Source organism: Protopterus annectens, chromosome 5.part1, assembly GCF_019279795.1.
Source record: "Protopterus annectens isolate FY-2018-M chromosome 5.part1, PAN1.0, whole genome shotgun sequence".
NCBI classification, from domain to species: domain Eukaryota; kingdom Metazoa; phylum Chordata; order Ceratodontiformes; family Protopteridae; genus Protopterus; species Protopterus annectens.
The window spans coordinates 473,968,069-473,986,347 of NC_056736.1; positions in this window are offsets into that span (position 1 = coordinate 473,968,069).

Here is an 18,279-nt window from a genome sequence, read left to right on the forward strand (position 1 = left end):
TTTTTTCCTGATCAATGAATGCTATAGATACGTTGTTTGTTGTTTCCATGTTTTCACTTATTGTAGGTCATGTGATTGAGAAAGGATTCTTGGCTCATTCACTTTAACAGAAATGATAAAATACCGAAATGAGACTGCTGGACTGTCATCTCAGCACATCTACACAAAGAAATTGTGAATTAATTCCACATGAAGATAATAAAACATAACCAAACTAAAACAATAAGGAAAGTAAACTAATTAATACAACTTATGAAGTCATTGGTAGTCCACAAATTATCTTTAGTAGTTATATTTATTTATTTATTTATCTATTTATTTATTTAAATTTGTTGACAATTTAACATAGAAATTACTTACAACATATTTACAAGATGAAGAACATAGTACAGAGTAGACAACTAATCTTTATCCATCAAGGTAGTTAGTGGAGGTGAAAGAAGGGTAGTAGTTGGATGGGGTGGATGATATGTAATTGTGGGTGGGAGTGAGTTCCATAATTTGGCTATGGCACAAGAGAATAGTGCCTTCCAGCAGTGTTTATTGGCTTTAGTGATCTCTGCAATTTTTTTTTTGTTGGATCTTAGTGGTCTGAAAGTAGGGGTCAGGGATGGATCCTTGGAACCCCTATGGAGAGTAGTTAGTTGGGGAGTCATTCTATCTGCCATACATTGTTGTGTTTCAGAGTCAGACAGGTAACTCTGAAACCAGTTGGTGACTGATTGTGAGAAGGATGGTTATTGAGGATAGTGTTAGTAAAGGAGAGTAAGGCAGTGGTGGTGCTATGGTTTGGTGGTTGTCTGCTGCTAATTTGGTGGGTTTAAGTTTAGTTAAGAGTTTTTTTGTTGGAGTAGGGTACAGAGAAAAAAAGAAGGCAGTTTTATCCCTGTTTTCATTTCTGACTTAGTGGTGAAGGTGTACATGATGGGTTGGATTGTTGCCAGAACAGGATTGCCAGTCAATATTGAAATCACCTAAGATGATAGTTTCTTGGGGAGATGGTGGGTAGACCAGCTGAGGAGGTTTTCTAGTGGAGGGATGTTTTGGCCAGGTGGGGAAGTAGCATCATTATGTTGATGGTTTGTTTTTGTTTATTTTGAGGTTTTGGTATATTATTTCTTCATTGCCCTATTTGTGGAGCTGATGATTTAAGATTGGATGTTTAGATGCTGGAGTATTTTTCTCACTGGTAATGTGAGGTTTAGCCAAGGTTTCTGTCAGATGACAATATCTTTTGATATGCATGAGATTATTAGTTTTCTCAGTTTTTGAATGTGTTTGTTTATACTTTATGATTGTGCTCTGTGGGTAATAGGTATGGTACTTTACGTTTGAGTAATATAGTTGTTAGAATATGTGGGGGCATAGGGATGGTTCTCTTTGCTGGTGGGAGGAGCTGAGTATGGGTGAGACATGGGTGGTGGGTGGAGTAGTAGTACAGTGGTAGTGGTTAAGTGGGGGAATGATGGAGCTTTGGTAGGATGTAAGATATGCAAGGAGAGTGCATGCAGTGAGCAAAGGAAAGGTATGCTTGTACATGTCATTTGAGGATTGATATTTCTTAGTCACATTTGTTTTACAGGATGCCACTTGTCTTTTCATTACATAAAAATGTACAAAACTGAAGCATTTTATTTATAAATTAATGGGTTTTTCAAAAAGTATTTGTTACTATTAACAAATATTTATCAGTTATGTTATATTAGAAAATAGTGCTCCCCACATTTTATTTCCATTGCATGTTTAGTAAGAAGTTTCATTTGGATGTTTTGAGTCTTATATTACCTAGATATTTATTTTTGTTTATCTGCTCTTTTTTCCATTCTCCCTTGTTCCTCAATGCTCACAACTTGCTGATTCTCTCCTTCCTCCTTTTTCTCTCTCATACTGCTACCCAGAGGTGTAGGTGGCTTTAGTAGCACCTGGGGCTACTCTCAGTGGTAATGCCCCACCCCCGCGGTTCTTCATTTAAAAGGTCAGGTCATTGACTTAGCACACCACCCGGTGTGCAGAAAAATATATGCCCCCCCCCCACCTGCTCCTGCTCTTAAATGGAAGAGCAAAAAAAAAGTCCACAGTCAGGTACCTTGGGCTCCTGAAATGCAGGAGCCAATAAACTCCCATTTCTACATCCTACCCCTGACCCTCCTTCCTCAGATTATAGTTAAAAAATATCTTTATTTGTTTTAAATAGTAGCAGACTGATAGCTCCCTTTTGAAATGTTTGAACTCGAATTGCCAAGTGCCAATGTACTGAAAAAAAAAAAAAAACAAGACTGAAAATTCAGGAGAAAAGTGAATCTCAAACATCTCTCTTCTTCTTAATTTGTTTTTTTTTTTTTTTTTTTTTGCTGGGGGGCAGCCCCCAACCTCTCTGAACTTATATATACCAATTCCAATACTACCATACCTCAGAGAAAAGGGAATATTCTGGGAAATTACCATCTCAGAAAGTCTGCTTTTTTGGCCATTCAGTCTCTGTGTTTCGGGACTCATTCTAGCAGGTCTCAATATTTCAAATGGTTACTCAAACTGCTAACTACAAATTTAGCAAGCATTTGCTACAGTTAAATACCGCACTGAGTGCTACAGTGCTCAACTCTTATAGTTATTAAAAAAAACTTTTTTTTATTATTTTTAAACTGCAGCAAACTGTTCTTTGTTTTTACCTTGAAAAAAGGAACTTTTTTCACTTTGCAACTGTAGCAGTTTAGACCACACATGGAGTGCTATAGTGCTTAGGTTTAACTGCAAATGCAATACCTACTTTTAGAAGCTGATATGCACTAAAGAGAGATCAAAATGATTGACTGGATGGCCAATCTCACCTCCTAGCACTTTGTGCCAGGGGCAGTTGCCCACTTCATTCCGCTATTGCTATGCTACTGCAGCTGCCACTCTGTAACCCTTAGTTACCCTCTATTTATTGAAAATACACCTTCACCTGTCCCATCCCTTTATATTGACAGCATTTACCTCACACGTCACTATTTGTACTACCAGTTTATCTATCTTCCTTGTCTGACTTCTGACATTGCTAAAAGTTAGGCAGTTTCCATTTGCTTCTCTCTCTTTAGGTTCATAGGTTTGTGAATAAGTTTTACAGTTATTAAAAAAATATATATTTTTTTATTTTTAAACTATAGCAAACTGTTCATTGTTTTTACCTTGAGAAAAAAATAACTTTTTTCACGTTGAAACTGTAGCAGTCTAGACCACACATGGAGTGCTACAGTGCTTAGGTTTAACTGCAAATGCAATACCTACTTTAAAAGCTGGTATGCACTAAAGAGAAATCAGAATGATCGATTGGATGTCCGATCTCACCTCATAACACTTTTTGTCCAGGGCAATTGCTCCCTTCATCCTGCTCTTGCTATGCTACTGCTGCTGCCACTTTGTTACCCTTAGTTATCATCTGTTTCATGAACATACACCTATCACCTCATCTACTAAGTGGCGATCTCTGCTTAACTTACAAAGCTATGTCTGACCCAGCTCTGTTATAAATGCTACATATAAAGAAATCCCAATCCTTCCACACCACACACTCCAGAGACCTCAACCTCATTACCACAATCAACAGAACATGCTGGAGGGACAGGTTTATAACCCAGGGACTGTCCATGCTCTGGAATAGACTTCCCATACATGTCAAGCAGAGTACCTCACTGGCCCTCTTCAAGAGAAATTTTGATGAGTAGATGGGAAATAGAAAGTTCACCCAGGGAATCACTCCAGTTGATCTACTTGATAGAGGCACTCAGAACTAATGTTGAGCGGCACGATGCCAGGGCACTTCTATGGGCTAGGCTTGTAAAGACTCCAGGGTTATTAGCCTAGTACACACCTATGAACCTATGAACTTATGACCCTGTCCCAGCCCTTCACACTTAACTGTTTGTGCTACCATTGCTAAACAATAGACAGTTTCTATTGCCTTCTCTTTGTTTAGGTTCATAGGTTTGGTGAATGAGTTGAAGGCCTTATGGACATGAAGTAACTTGATACCTTGCATCCCATATTGGAAAGTTTTGAGTGTCTATGTAGTCATGCAGTTCATTCTTGAAAGCATTAATTGGTGAGCTGAGTTTAATAGAGAAGAGGAATTTATTCCATGGATGTAAGAGACTTTGAGATACGATGCTGTTAATTTTCACTTTAAGATTGATATTAGTTTTAACGAGGCTGAGTGTTATCTTATATTGAAGTCACTGGAGGTTATTCTAAGCAAATGCTTTCAAATTGCACATGGTCATTTAATGATCTATGTATTATGGGCAGATATATGCTAAGGAGGTAATAAGATACAGAGAAGTGGAACATTTGTAGTAGTCTTTCACTGCAGCAGGCCTTGAAGACATTTGATTCCCTTTGTGAGGAATCTTTTTACCTGTTTTCGTTGAAAAAGGTGGTGGTGCAGATTACAGAACAGTGTGCGATATCCAATAATGGGTTTAATAAATGTATTAGAAGGACAATAACTTATCTGACACAACACTCAGTGCCATGGAGCATCAAGTAAACAACAACTCCATATGCTTTCAGCAGGGTAGTGTGTAAACGGCAAGGCCATTTATACTACATCATTCTCGGGTAATGATAATTCCATTTCAAGGATGAAAGTGCCAGTAAAGTTAAGGAGAATGCTCATAAGTTTTCAGTCATCTGCATATTTGGTAAGCTACACATTGGTTTCAGTTTTGACATCTGAGAAAAAGATGCTAAAAAGGAGTGGTCCCATGACAAAGCATTGGGAGACATCACTGTTGATGGGGGGGCAAGGGTAAGAGTACTTGTACTCCTATCCTTTGTTTGCGAACACAAGATAATTACAGATCCAATCTGAGCTGATGTCTGATTCTGTTACTGGCTATTGTGTTGAGCAGTTTAGCTAGTTAAAGGTAAACTGCATGGGTAGAAAAAAATGTAATTCATGGTGGCAGTCACTATAACAAAATAATTTTTAAGGCTAAAAATGCAATATCTTCCCTTGATAAAACTGAACTAGGTTAAGTCATGGAGAAAATGTGCTTGTCTGAACAAATTCCTTGATTCTCTCCATCACCTTGCACAATGCACATGATGAGTCTAACTCTATAATTATTGGATATATATGATAGGAAGCACAGATGAAGTGGTATTCACTTCTGTAGAACATATATGAAAATCTAACATACAATTTACACAAGTGGTAATGAACAAGTAAATAATATTTTCAATCATATCTGTATCTAGTTCATGGGATACTCTGTGCAGATCTTCAAACAACACCCCCACCCCCAATTTATAGTTGAAGAGCAAATGACACAGGAACAATAAAAAAAGTTCTTATCACTCCTGCAGCTGTAGCAAGCTGCTTGCTAAAACAGCAATAAGCAACTAGCTACAAACCAGCCTAATAGAATTGCTACAGTACGCACTCTCCTCAAGCTAAGCTCTTCATCATTTATTTATGAAGCTGCAGTATCCTTGTGTCTTTATAAAGCAATACAGATACTGCACTATAACACCATGGTTACCTAACAGTTGCACTCCTGGACAGCTTGCTGTGAGGCCAGCTGCCCCTTATCACCACCTTAGGTAACTCTCCATGTTCAATAGGGGGAATAAAGAATACTTTCTCTGTCTAGCCTATGGGATTGGGAGCATTGCTAGATCTAGCAATTAATGTTCCCATTCAGTTTCAGCATTTATATATTAAAGCTTGGTGAACAATCAAACCAAATATGGTGGAACATACAATGATTTGCTATTTCAGCAGCAATACATGAGGGACTGTATTCACTCCAATGAGCGGGCACCTTGTCAGAGCTGTAGCAAGTATAACCTTTTGAAAGTTTGATTTGAAGTTGTCTGTAATCAATGCAGTCCATCTTTATAGGAAAATAAAGCTAAAGAGTATCTTAGACAGCAGAAGGTTAGAGAGATTATCTAATGCTCTTATCATCTGAATAGATTAGTACATCGTTTTCAGACAGTTCAGAAGGGAGTTTACAAAAGGTGATAAAAATCTAGTGGTCCAGAGTAAAGTCTTGCTGTTCTCCAAAATGAAGCAGTTCAGAGAAAGAAAGATTATGCTATGTCTCTAGAGGTAATGTGTAAGTCATGCATAAATTCCAGTCTCATTTCAGAGGTCTTTAGAGATTGCTTTGAAAAGGAATGATTTACAAGGTCAGAGAACATGGTGAGGTCAATAAAGACAGATGTAGTAAGAGCCTGTTTTCATGTGATATAAGATCTTTTCAGAGAGAAATTAAAAGACATTACAGATGTTTTGCTCAAGCAAGAAAGCATGTTAAGAAGGAAAAAATAGCTTTAGTTATGCTCCTATTGTCAATTTTATTCAACTTAGTGGGAGGTGTAAGTGGATTGGGGAAGGCTGAGAACCCAAGACTGCAGAAAATTGTAGAAGTAAGTCTGAACTCCTTGCAAACAGAGTTTCCAGCAACCAAGTCATTTGTTACAATGCTATTCACCGAGAAGCAGAAAGATGGAGAGAAACAAACAACTGAGACAGAAATAAAAACAGAAACTATTTATGGCACTTTCAACCAGTTTGTTAATGTCAATCTGGAAAGAGCAGGTTGGAAAACAGGCTATACTTTTTTGTCTTTAGGCATGTCTTAACATTTTTCTTCTCCTTGTGGGGAAATATGAATGACTACAAATGCTTCTTCTTTCCATATTTGCATTCATTGCACTTCATTATCTTAACACAAGGAATTGTTTTGATTTACCTCCTTCATAATTCATTGATTGTTCTATCACCTTAACCATTTGGTGATATAAAAAAAATGCATTGTCGTGAATGCAATACTGTGATGTATACAGTTTATTAAGGACAGCATTGAATTAATTATCAGGTAGCAACACCCTGCACACACAGCTAATGTGAATTACCAATACACCATGGCAAATATACAGAGAATAGACAGTACCACACACATACCATACAGCACAGTCATCCAACAGTATACTAATGTACTGGCAGATATGTCCGGACCACTGGTGTTTGCAGACCTGGCCAAGTTTGCAGACTTGTGTTTACATGTGTGAGCATGCCCAGTATGATCGTTCCTCATGTTGTTGACTGACATTGCCATCATACCTTCATGTGTTTGAGCATGTCCAGTATGGTCAACTGTATCGCATGTGTTACATGTCCAGGTAGTCAGTACTGTGGTGCCAACCTCTGCATTGTACACTGACAGGCGGCATGCTGTGTCTGCAGGGTATCCATCGGTCATGTGGCATTGACTGTTGCTACATTTCTGCACAGTGTGGGGGGACATCCAACTGTATCCACATTCCTACACAGCACCGGGGGGGGGGTGCACCTGACTGTTACATGTGTACGTTGGAAGGGGGGCATAGCTGACACTTGTACACTTTTGCTACTACTGTACTGGTATGTCAGGTACTCCATTTCAGTGTGTAGACCTACCTATTGTGCTGGCTAGAGGCATACCAGTGTACTCCAGATCTTAGCTTTAATTACCAACATATTAGTTTCAGACGTCCTCGCCTTCACAACCTACATCCAACTGCCTGGCCTGCTGTAGTCTGCCTGTGTATGTCTGGCGGGGTCATCCATTGGGCATATTCAGAGGCCATAGTACAGCATTTGTCTGTGTTGGACTACACCTGTCCAGCTGGTTGAGACTTGTGTGGGCTGTATGGACACACATGATGCTCAGCCCATTACCCACAGTGGGTTAGGACACCCTGTGTACTACTGGCTACTATGGTGACCCCAGTATGTGCTACAGATGTCATGGTGCCACTCTGGATGTCTACTGTCCACTGCCTTAATATTTGGCCACCAAATTCCCTTGCATGCTCACATCCATACCATAGCTACAGGTAACAACACATTCTAATACAACTGCCAATTGGTAGGTTGATTGACTTACCTTGAGGGTGTGCCAAACCTGAGGATGGTGCTGGAGGGCTGCCTATGTCGGATGCATACAGTGCACTTCATATACATGGCTGAGCACAGGTAGTGTCATGTTTGGCACCCCTTTTACTGTCTGTGCAAGTCAGGGAAAGTGACATTCCCTGGGTACCTACTGTGTCAGTGTATATGCCATGCGTTGCCTCTTTGCCAAGGCCAGGTCATACTGGGCACGCCTCCTTCTGCCTACTGGATCCAGCTCAGGTAGTTCCTCCTCCAAGTCACTCTGTGCCTGTACAGGCCTTGGCATTGGTGGAGGGCTGTGTGGCCCTGCCCCATGCTGTTCCTGCTGCAGCTGTTTCCTCAGGATCATATTGTGTAGCATAGCACATACCATAACAATTTGGGTGCATGTAACTGGTGAATACTGCAAGGCTCCATGGGATGTATCCAGACACTGGAACCGTGACCTGAGCATCCCAAACACACACTCAATTATATGTCTTGCCTGTGCGTGTGCCTCATTATGGCGTAGTTGTTCAGGTGTGTGTGCATTTCTGATGGGTGTCATCAGCCACGGCTCCAGTGGGTACCCAGCATCCCCCACTAGGTGACCGTAGGGGATGTCCATATTGGCAAAGCTGTGGTACAGCTGCATCAGATGCCATATATCAGAATCGTCATAGCTTCCAGGGCAGCCAGCACACACATTCAGTATAATGCCCTGGGCATTGCATATGACCTGGCAGTTGATGGAGGGGATGCCCCTATGGTTAATGTGGGCCCTACCCCACTCACCAGGTGGTACTTTGATGTGTATGTGCGTGCAGGCTATAGCACCCACTACCCCAGGGTAGTCTGCCATTTGGTGGAAGAGATGCATATTGCTGGTCAACACCTAATGTGTGTTGAGGAAATGTATGTGCTCACTGACATGTGGTGACATGGCATCCAGGAACTCGTGGAATACTCTGGATGCAGATGCCTGTGAGAGCCCCATGATATCTCCACTTGTGCTTTGGGAGGTACCTGTGGCTAGTATACCTAGGCCTACACATACCTTGGTATCCACTGGGATGGGTTTCCCTCAGCCTGTTCGAAGTATCAGGTGTGGCCGGCACAGCTCAACAATCTGCTGTAAAAGGTCTCTGTCCACCCCATAGCGCTCCACTATCTCCAGCTAATGTAGCCCCTGGTAGGTTACCCTGGGCCTGTACAGTCTTCTCTGACTCCTCACTGAGGATTGTTCTGCAGCATTCACATCCTCACCACCCTCAGCCTCCTGCACATGTTGGTCTATGTTGCCTGCTGCAGCCCTTCTCATTTCGTTGGATTGTTTTGTAAAATTTCCCCGCATGTATACACTGGTGGTGTAGAGTGTGGAAAAAATCCGAGGGTATGGTGCTTGCTCACTTTATCATAGTGTTCTGGGCCAGGCTGGGCCTGTAATCTGCTGATTGTGATATTTATCACCTGTTTGCCCAGCTTGCTCACCTTGACTACTCTCCTACTGCTGTTGTCCCTCCCAATTGCACTAGGCAGGTATAGACACACCCCTAGCTTAGGCATGCTATGGCAGGAAAAATCCAGAGACACAGGGCTCCAATGTACGTAGGGTATGCTTGACACACCCCCACGCTTTCACCTATATTCGAGTCCTGCTCCCGGCTATCTATACACATACACTCTTGGGATCTGCATCACACCCTGGGGATAAACGGGATTCACTATTTTCCAACTCGTTTGCATAGTATTGTCTTCTAATGCATAGTTACATGACCCATACTGAGCCTCCACAAAAATAACCACTGCTTACTGTCGCGCAGATCCGCACACAACTGGTTAAAAGCACCTTACTATCACCATATTCGATGTCTCTTGTTCTTCCCAGCACAGCTTGAACCCAGGACCCTGCACACCACAGACGATGTGCTTTACCACTAAGCAATGGCAGATATACATACATCTGAGGTTATCACATACAGATCATCCAGCACAGGCATTCAACAGTATAGAACATGTATTCCATCATGTAGATTTATGTGTGCTAATGTCCACACATATATATATATATATATATATATATACATACATATATATATATATATATATACACACATATACATATACACACACATAAGCAGATATAGAATATATACCACAACAGCGGACCACGTGACACCAAAGCATTAGACAAGAATGAAAAGGAAACCACATGCGCCTCCTGCATTATGTACTGGTGTTAATATCAAGGCAAGTGTGTTTTTGTGCATCACATGGGTTCAGACTGTATTAAGGGTAAGATTATGGCTGCTGACATTACTCACCAGACCTATTGCCGAATGTATGTGTATGTCTTGCCAACCCAGTCTCTTGGCCAATTGTGACATTTATGGACACTATATAGGAAAACAACAAAACATGCTCTTCAACACATCCTGGAGCTAGCCACTCACAGATACCAACACATAGGATATGACTGCCAAACACACACACCTGTCATGCCTTGGAATAGAACACCTACTTGTCTATTCTATCACACTACAGCATTACACAGTTACAGAACGCACTACCAAGATTACTGGGACACAGCACTCCCAGAGGTGTACTTCTAGGTGGGTGACATCATCAGCAATGGAAAAGTCAGCGATAGGGATTGTATGGAGTGTGAGCAGTCTAAAAGCATTATTCTGTCCCCAGGCAGATGAAGACACACACATACAAACACAGTTGGCATGGCTGGGATTAGAACACAGACCTAACTACCTTATCACACTACAGCATTACGCAGTTGCAGAACACGCTACCGAGATTACTGGGGACACAGCACTCCCAGAGGCATACTTCTAGGTGGGTGACATCATCAGCAATGGAAAAGACAGCGATAGGGATTGTATGGAGTGTGAGCAGTCTAAAAGCATATTTCTGTCCCCAGCCAGACGGAGACACACAGTTGGCATGGCTGGGATTAGAACACAGACCTAACTACCTTATCACACTACAGCATTATGCAGTTACAGAACACGCTACCGAGATTACTGGGACACAGCACTCCCAGAGGTGTACTTCTAGGTGGGTGCCATCATCAGCAATGGAAAAGATGGTGATAGTGATTGTATGGAGTGTGAGCAGTCTAAAAGCATATTTCTGTCCCCAGGCAGACGGAGACAAAAACACGCCAGTGGTGTGATCAGGACAGCTGCCTATCTATGGACCACTATTACAGTACTACATAGATAGGAGCCATGCCACAGACAATACACCTTTCAAGACTGTCAATATGACCTTCTTGGAATGTGGACATCGACATGGATGCTGGCAGTTACGATGTACATACCTGTGAACCAGTGTGTTCAATGTAGGAATCCATCCTGAAGTGGGGTATGGCCATCTGTTGACTGGACAACTACTATCGCTATACAGGGTTACAATGGCCATGCCCATACACATAGAGGCACATAACCTACACAAGGTGACACTGGGCATGCTTACACACTTAGTAGCACATGGCCATTTGGAATGCACTATATGTCCATCTACACAATGTTATACTGGGCATGCTCACACATTTAGTAGCAAAGGGCTGTTTTGTATACACTCTGATTCTAAACATGGAAGGGTACAGTAGCCATGCTATTACAGTTAGACGTGAACAACATTTTGTAATGGACTCTGGTGTCAATAGTTGTCATTGTTAGCATGAATGATGCACTACATATATCTGACACCGGTCTTCTACACAACATCTGCTGCTGTCCATCACCTTAGATGTACCAATCTAAACCTGGCACACTAATACCACCCGTGGAGATGCCCTGCCAGGAGTGTCTACTTCGCCCATGTAGTGCCATTCATAGATGAATGTCCTGAGACCAGGTTAAAACCCTGACACCTAGAGGACAACTGCATTGTATGTGTGTGCTAAACAGTGCTTTATAATCACAGCTGCCCAATGTAGATCCAACAATGGGGAATACTGACATTTGTGCAGTGAGGAACACCTGGCTGAAGGCTCAATTGTGCACAATAGCACTACCACCATATACCTCGGATACAGACATGTGGGCCATAACACCATTATGGACCGCTCCAGGTGGTGGTGTCCCCAAGTACATGAAGGCCACTCACATGTACTGACCAGTACACCCTCAAAAGGCATCACAGATGTGTCAGGTGCAGATCACAGTGTCAAAAGCCGCATTCTAGGATGTAGCCCTCAGACATCACCATGTCCTTGGACCAGCAACACACATCCATACATCTGGTAGAACATATATTAGTACAACACCATGTGACCTATGACCAGTGGACTATACCTAGCTCTACATCAACTGTGCAGACTACCCATGTACTGACACAGTTGCATCAGGTATTATGCAATGCAATGATACCACTGTTCGTAACCAGGTCGGCTGTACACATAACAGGGGCCCTGGGTCATATGCAGCAGTAACAGATGACTGTTGCTGTACACCAGTAAACACCATCATGTTTGGATATAACATACATGTACCTACTGTGGATATGTACATGCCACAGACACACACACAAAACACATATGTACATGGCATAGCTGTTGCTGTCCTTCGTGCAGACAGGTGTCTACAGCAATTACACACATGCACATGGAAGGTAGGTCCATGGCTGTTGAATGCTAACAGTACATAAGGTGTGATATAAATGTTGACTGAGTTAACATTCCCTCTGTACTGGTTACCCATGACAACTATCACATCATACAACAGTCCATGTGTCATGTATGTCATCACACATATTCACCAATTGCAATGCCTACAAACATGGCTAAATGACAGGAATGTAGGACCTACACACATGTACATGTAGTGGTGTGTGTTCTGCTACCATGCATGTGCAGTAGCTGATGTTTGCAGGTGACGTGTGTCTTACTACAACATACAGTTGCAATGCAGCCCCATCATTACCAACTGTATATGGTGATACACTGACAGTACGGTAAGATGTACATCAGGTATGGATGGATGTGTGGACATAACCAAGTGGTGGGCCATCTTTGCAGATGGATGTTTGCTGAAGACAGCTCACAGGTGTGTCACAAGCCATCCTACCATAACATGTGCAAACACTAAGCTATGTTTCTGTTAATTGAAGGGGAAGACATACAACCTACACAGCGTTCAGGGTGTCACTGACTGTAAATCACTTGACACCTGTAACACTTAAGACCTCCCGTGTGCATATATCAGCACAATTGCCAAAGGTAGTGTCAGTACACATTGTAATGCGGGCAATACTGCTGCATGTCTGTCATACATATCATAAGATAGCAGGTGTTTGATTCACAGTACTGCCATGTGTGTTTGTTTGTGGGTCCATATATGCCACATATGGTGGGGAATACATCCCAATTGTTAATCACACTCCTGCACACTGTTGTAGGGATCTGTACATATTGCAGTGTAGAAAGCAAGACATAGGCAGGGGTGGGGTGTGTATCACACATATGTGAGCTATCTGTATGTGCATGACATAGGTGCATGACATAGGTGCATTCAATTGTGGACTCCACAGTGTGTGTGTGTGTGTGTATGTATGTATGGCTGTCTAGTCCATGGAGTGAGGATATATGTTACCATAGTGAACAGATAGGACCGCTAACCCGTCCAGGTGATGCAATCTACTACCCTGTTGATGCTGTCAATCTTAGGCATTACTGACGACCTGTACATGTGTATTTCTGTGTCGCGTCATGTGGGTGCACAGTTCTGTAATGGTGATTACCACATAGGCAGGGGTCCTCACCTCAACACCATCAAGTGTGTGTGTGTGTGTGTGTGTGTGTGTGTGTGTGTGTGTGTGTGTGTGTGTGTGTGTGTTACAGTGTCGTTGACACCGTGAGTGTGGAGGTGTTACTGTGTGTCTGAATACATGTGTGCGAATACCTGTGTGTGTGTGTGTGTGTGTGTGTGTGTGTGTGTGTGTGTGTGTGTGTGTGTGTGTGTGTGTGTGTGTGTGTGTGTGTAGTTGTGTGTTCTCATCCTGTAATATGAATGTGTATTACTGCTACACACTGAGGCCTCAAGCTATCAACTGGCCTCTACCCTTGTCATCAGCTAGACTGGTATGTAAACTCCCTGCCCCATGTAACTGTACCTGTGATGTCACCCAGTATGGATGTCATGTCTCTAGCCACTGTAGCTTAGTACACAGCTCCCATGCTCCTGGATCAGTAGATGTGTAGACATCTTTGGAATGTCAGGCTTTCTAACAGTGAGGTTGAAGCTACGAATAGCATGCTGGTATTTCCATACATACCTGTGAGTAGTCCACATTTACACATGGGAAACTGCAAATACTGGCACTCAATGGCACATGCAATTAGACCTGAAGAAGCGAAGCAGTACATCATTACCGACATTCTGTTACTGCTGTTACCAAGACACATACTGTGAACAGAAAACAATACATTCTAAACCTGTACTACATGGTATGTCTGCTGCATGTCAACAGTACGCAACAATGGTAATCTACACTTATCTCCCTATTCTGTTCACCCTGTGCATCAGACCATATGAGCATGTCCCTGCACTGATGGTGTGGATGACAGGGATGCAGCACAGGCATCATCATATGCACAGGGTGATAATGTTTGCCAGGGGATTAGGATGCACCAGTGGATGACATCATGTGTGTGGGTTAGGGCCTGTGATCTAATTGGCCATGTGTGGTTGTTATGCATGTGAGTGTTGCGGTGCCCTACAGATGTTTCTGGTGTGTGTGTGTGTATGTATGCACAGAGTTCTGCCATGTGTCTGGCCTACACAGGGGTATTATTGACAGCTCCAGTCTGTACAGACCAGGTTTTACAGCTCATGGTGTCCGGCCATGGCCACGTGACCTGTGCCTGCCAGGGGTTGCACGGGCACTACCAGGCAGAGGTGCAGATTGGGTACTGTCCGATAACACATTTCCACTGGAACCGTGTCCCCATTGGGACCATCCAGGGCCACATGCACATGGCCTGCTGTGTCCTGGTGTGGAAAGTGCAGCACCAGCTGCACTGCTGCTGCTACCACCACTATGGGAGCGGGCATGTGAGGTAGCTCGTTCATGTAGACCTGCACCAGGTGACATAGCTGGCCTACATCCACATGCCCTATGCCTCAGTCCTACCAGATTGTCATGCCACGGTCAAGGATTCCAGCCATGTCACCCAATCGTCTGTCCAAAACCTCAGCAATCTGCTGTTGAGCATTTGCCAATGCCTGGATGTTGTCGTTTAAAGAATGGATAGCAGCCCTCTGAAGCCTCTGCCCTTCTCTGTTCTGCTGTTCAGCACAGCCTGTGCCACAATTACAGCCTGAAACATGCGTCTGGTGACACCAGCTGCTGTGCTCTGTCCTGCAGGGGCATGTCAGCCAGAGGTCCTCCTACGAGCAGCACTGGCCACATGCCTGTGTGGCCCATCTCCAGTCATTTGTCTGACACCATGGTGTGAATACACACCTTCCGTAGCCACCACACTTTCCTGTTCCAAGCTACCACACGCTAACTGTCCTTCCTCTATGGCCACTGGTGATGGAGTATGTGTTGGCATGAGATCTGTGTGTGGGGATGAGGGAGATATAGGTGGAATGGCAACCAATGGCACAGATTAAGCCCCTGACAACCCTGCCTGTTTCTCAAGTATATGTTCATCATCACTGCTAGAGTCTGTGGGGACACTAACATCAGATGGACCGCAGGAGCGTAATGCACCTACATCACCTGTGAAGGCAAACAAAGACTCTACATTACAATACAGACACACACACACACACACACACGCACACACACACACACACACACACACACACACACACACACACACGCACACACACACACACACACACACACACACACACACACACACACACACACACACACACACACACACACACACACACACACACACACACACACACACCATTCATGTGATTTGACAGAAGGCATGCAACATGCATGTGATACAGCAGATGGCATGCAGCTCAGACAATAATAGTGGTAGTTATCATACATCCCTGGGTTGCACACAACAGCAAGCATGTGTCATAGCATTTCACACAATCATGGTAGTAAGCATGCATCCCTGAGTTAAACCATGTGGACCAGCACAGGTTAATAGTACACATGGGTGATGTGTGACATATGACCTTGATATTAACATGTAGTATGACATGTAATCTGCTGATGTGTGCATTGACATGTATACATTTTTAAAACAATGGTGTCCTGTCACATATACAGTGGGGTAATGGTGTCACATTGCAGTGATGTCTGTCTGTCCTACAGATAAAATGCACATTTAGCAGATGTGCATGACCATTGAAGGGTATTATGAGGTGTCTATATTGCTAAACAGTGTGAAGTACAGACTCAGTGCCATTGCATGGAATCATGAGGCGTCTCTGTTGCTATACAGTGTGAATTACAGACATAGTGCATAGCCATGACTGTGTGCATACACAATACATATATACTGTGGATTGTGACCCACATCGTTGAGGTGTATACACACTAAACCATGATGTGGAATGTGTGACACAGGTCACCGAAGGACATACGGATGACACCCCTGCACATCTGCAAACATATTTTAGCTGCCTGGCAACCATGTCCACACATGGCAGACTTGTCAATACACCATGTCCCAAATGACATTTGTGCACTACACACACGAGGTGCACGGCTGACAGTGATGTCCAACAGCAGCAAGGGAAATTTACTGTATCTGTGGCCTGATGTGGTTGTCTGTGTATGTATGTGGATGCTGTACAGGTGACTACTGTCATGCTGTGACACAGTCATGATGTTAAACACATCTTATGTGGTCGAATGAAGTTATGCCTCCACAAGCTATGCACAGGCTTGTAGGATGCTCAGTGTTCCACATCTGCAATATAACCATTCAGCAAAGGCTATAGTTGGACCATGTGTAGCCAATGTACAAAAGGGTGTACACACAAACACATCACATCTACTGCGTGTTGCTACATGTCTCTGGTCATCCTCCATGGCCATGTGTGAACATGTGTTGGCCAAACGGTTGTGATGGCCGTCTATCTCACATGTCTGTGTTGTCCCATATGACATGCATCCATAGATGTCGTATACTCCACTGTCCACAGGGTTATGCAGACAAAGGGTTGTATGTTTGGTATGAGGGGTATGTTTTATGGGATAGTGAGACAATGTTGCAGCTGGCCCACTACATGTCATGGACATGTCAGATGGCACATCACAATGTGTGCACTCATAGCAGGGGCATAATCCACAATGGTGAATCCTGTGGGCTGCCCATACTCCAGCTCACTGTTTAGTACTGTTTGTGTACCCCACATGTGTAGTTCTGATGTGTAGTACATGCTCCTACATTGAACAACACCTCCACCGTTGTATGCACAGCTGTCACCACATCTAGCAATGACAGTTTCTGAGGTTTCATGTTGGTGTTTCACTTAGTTTGTAAGTATTGCACATGGGTAGCCAGTGTGATGGATTGCAGATGCGACCTGTATATTGTGACCGGACCATACATTATGTGTACATGTGTTAACTGGCCACATGGTGAATAGATCTGAGCATTAACATGCCTGATACTTATAACTGTCTCACCTGCAATGGCCTGCTGTCTCAGCGGAATGTCAGAGGTACCTATATAGGGGTGATACAGCAGTATGATCATTATCCACACCTGTATGACAGCTACAGGGTGCAATGTGCATGTTAACACATTAGCCAGTACAATAGGATATACTATGGAATATGCACATGTGTGCATACACAGAGTAGCATACTATAGTATGCAGCATGTGTGTATACATGCCTTGCATATGATGTTACATTACATATTGTATACAATGACACATGCAACTATATGGGATATAATAGTTATATGTGCAGTAGTGACTTACCAGGCAACTCCAGGCTCAGTGGTTGAGAGACACCCACCTCCACGATGTCAGCTAAGGTTTGTGGATGCTGTTCTGACGGTGTCCCCAGGTTGGCCAGTAGCTCCTCGGTATGTGTGAGTGGAGGCTGGGTTGGTGGCCCACCACCTGTTGCACCTTGTTCCCTGGTGATTGCATTTGCATGCTGTTTCACACGTCTGATCAGGCCCGTGCAGTGTCTGTGCACCTGCTGGTATGTGAAGTTATGGCCACCCACATCATTAACCCTCCTGCGAAGTTCCTGCCACAGGTCATCCCACTGCTGTGCATCCTGTGGCACATGGCTAAACAGGACATCATAGTTGTCTTGGAGGTAAGGTATAAGGGCCTCATCCCCCAAGCAGGTATATGCTGGGAGCCTTGCTCATAGCATATCTGGAACACATAATGATGAAGACAGGTCACAGTATC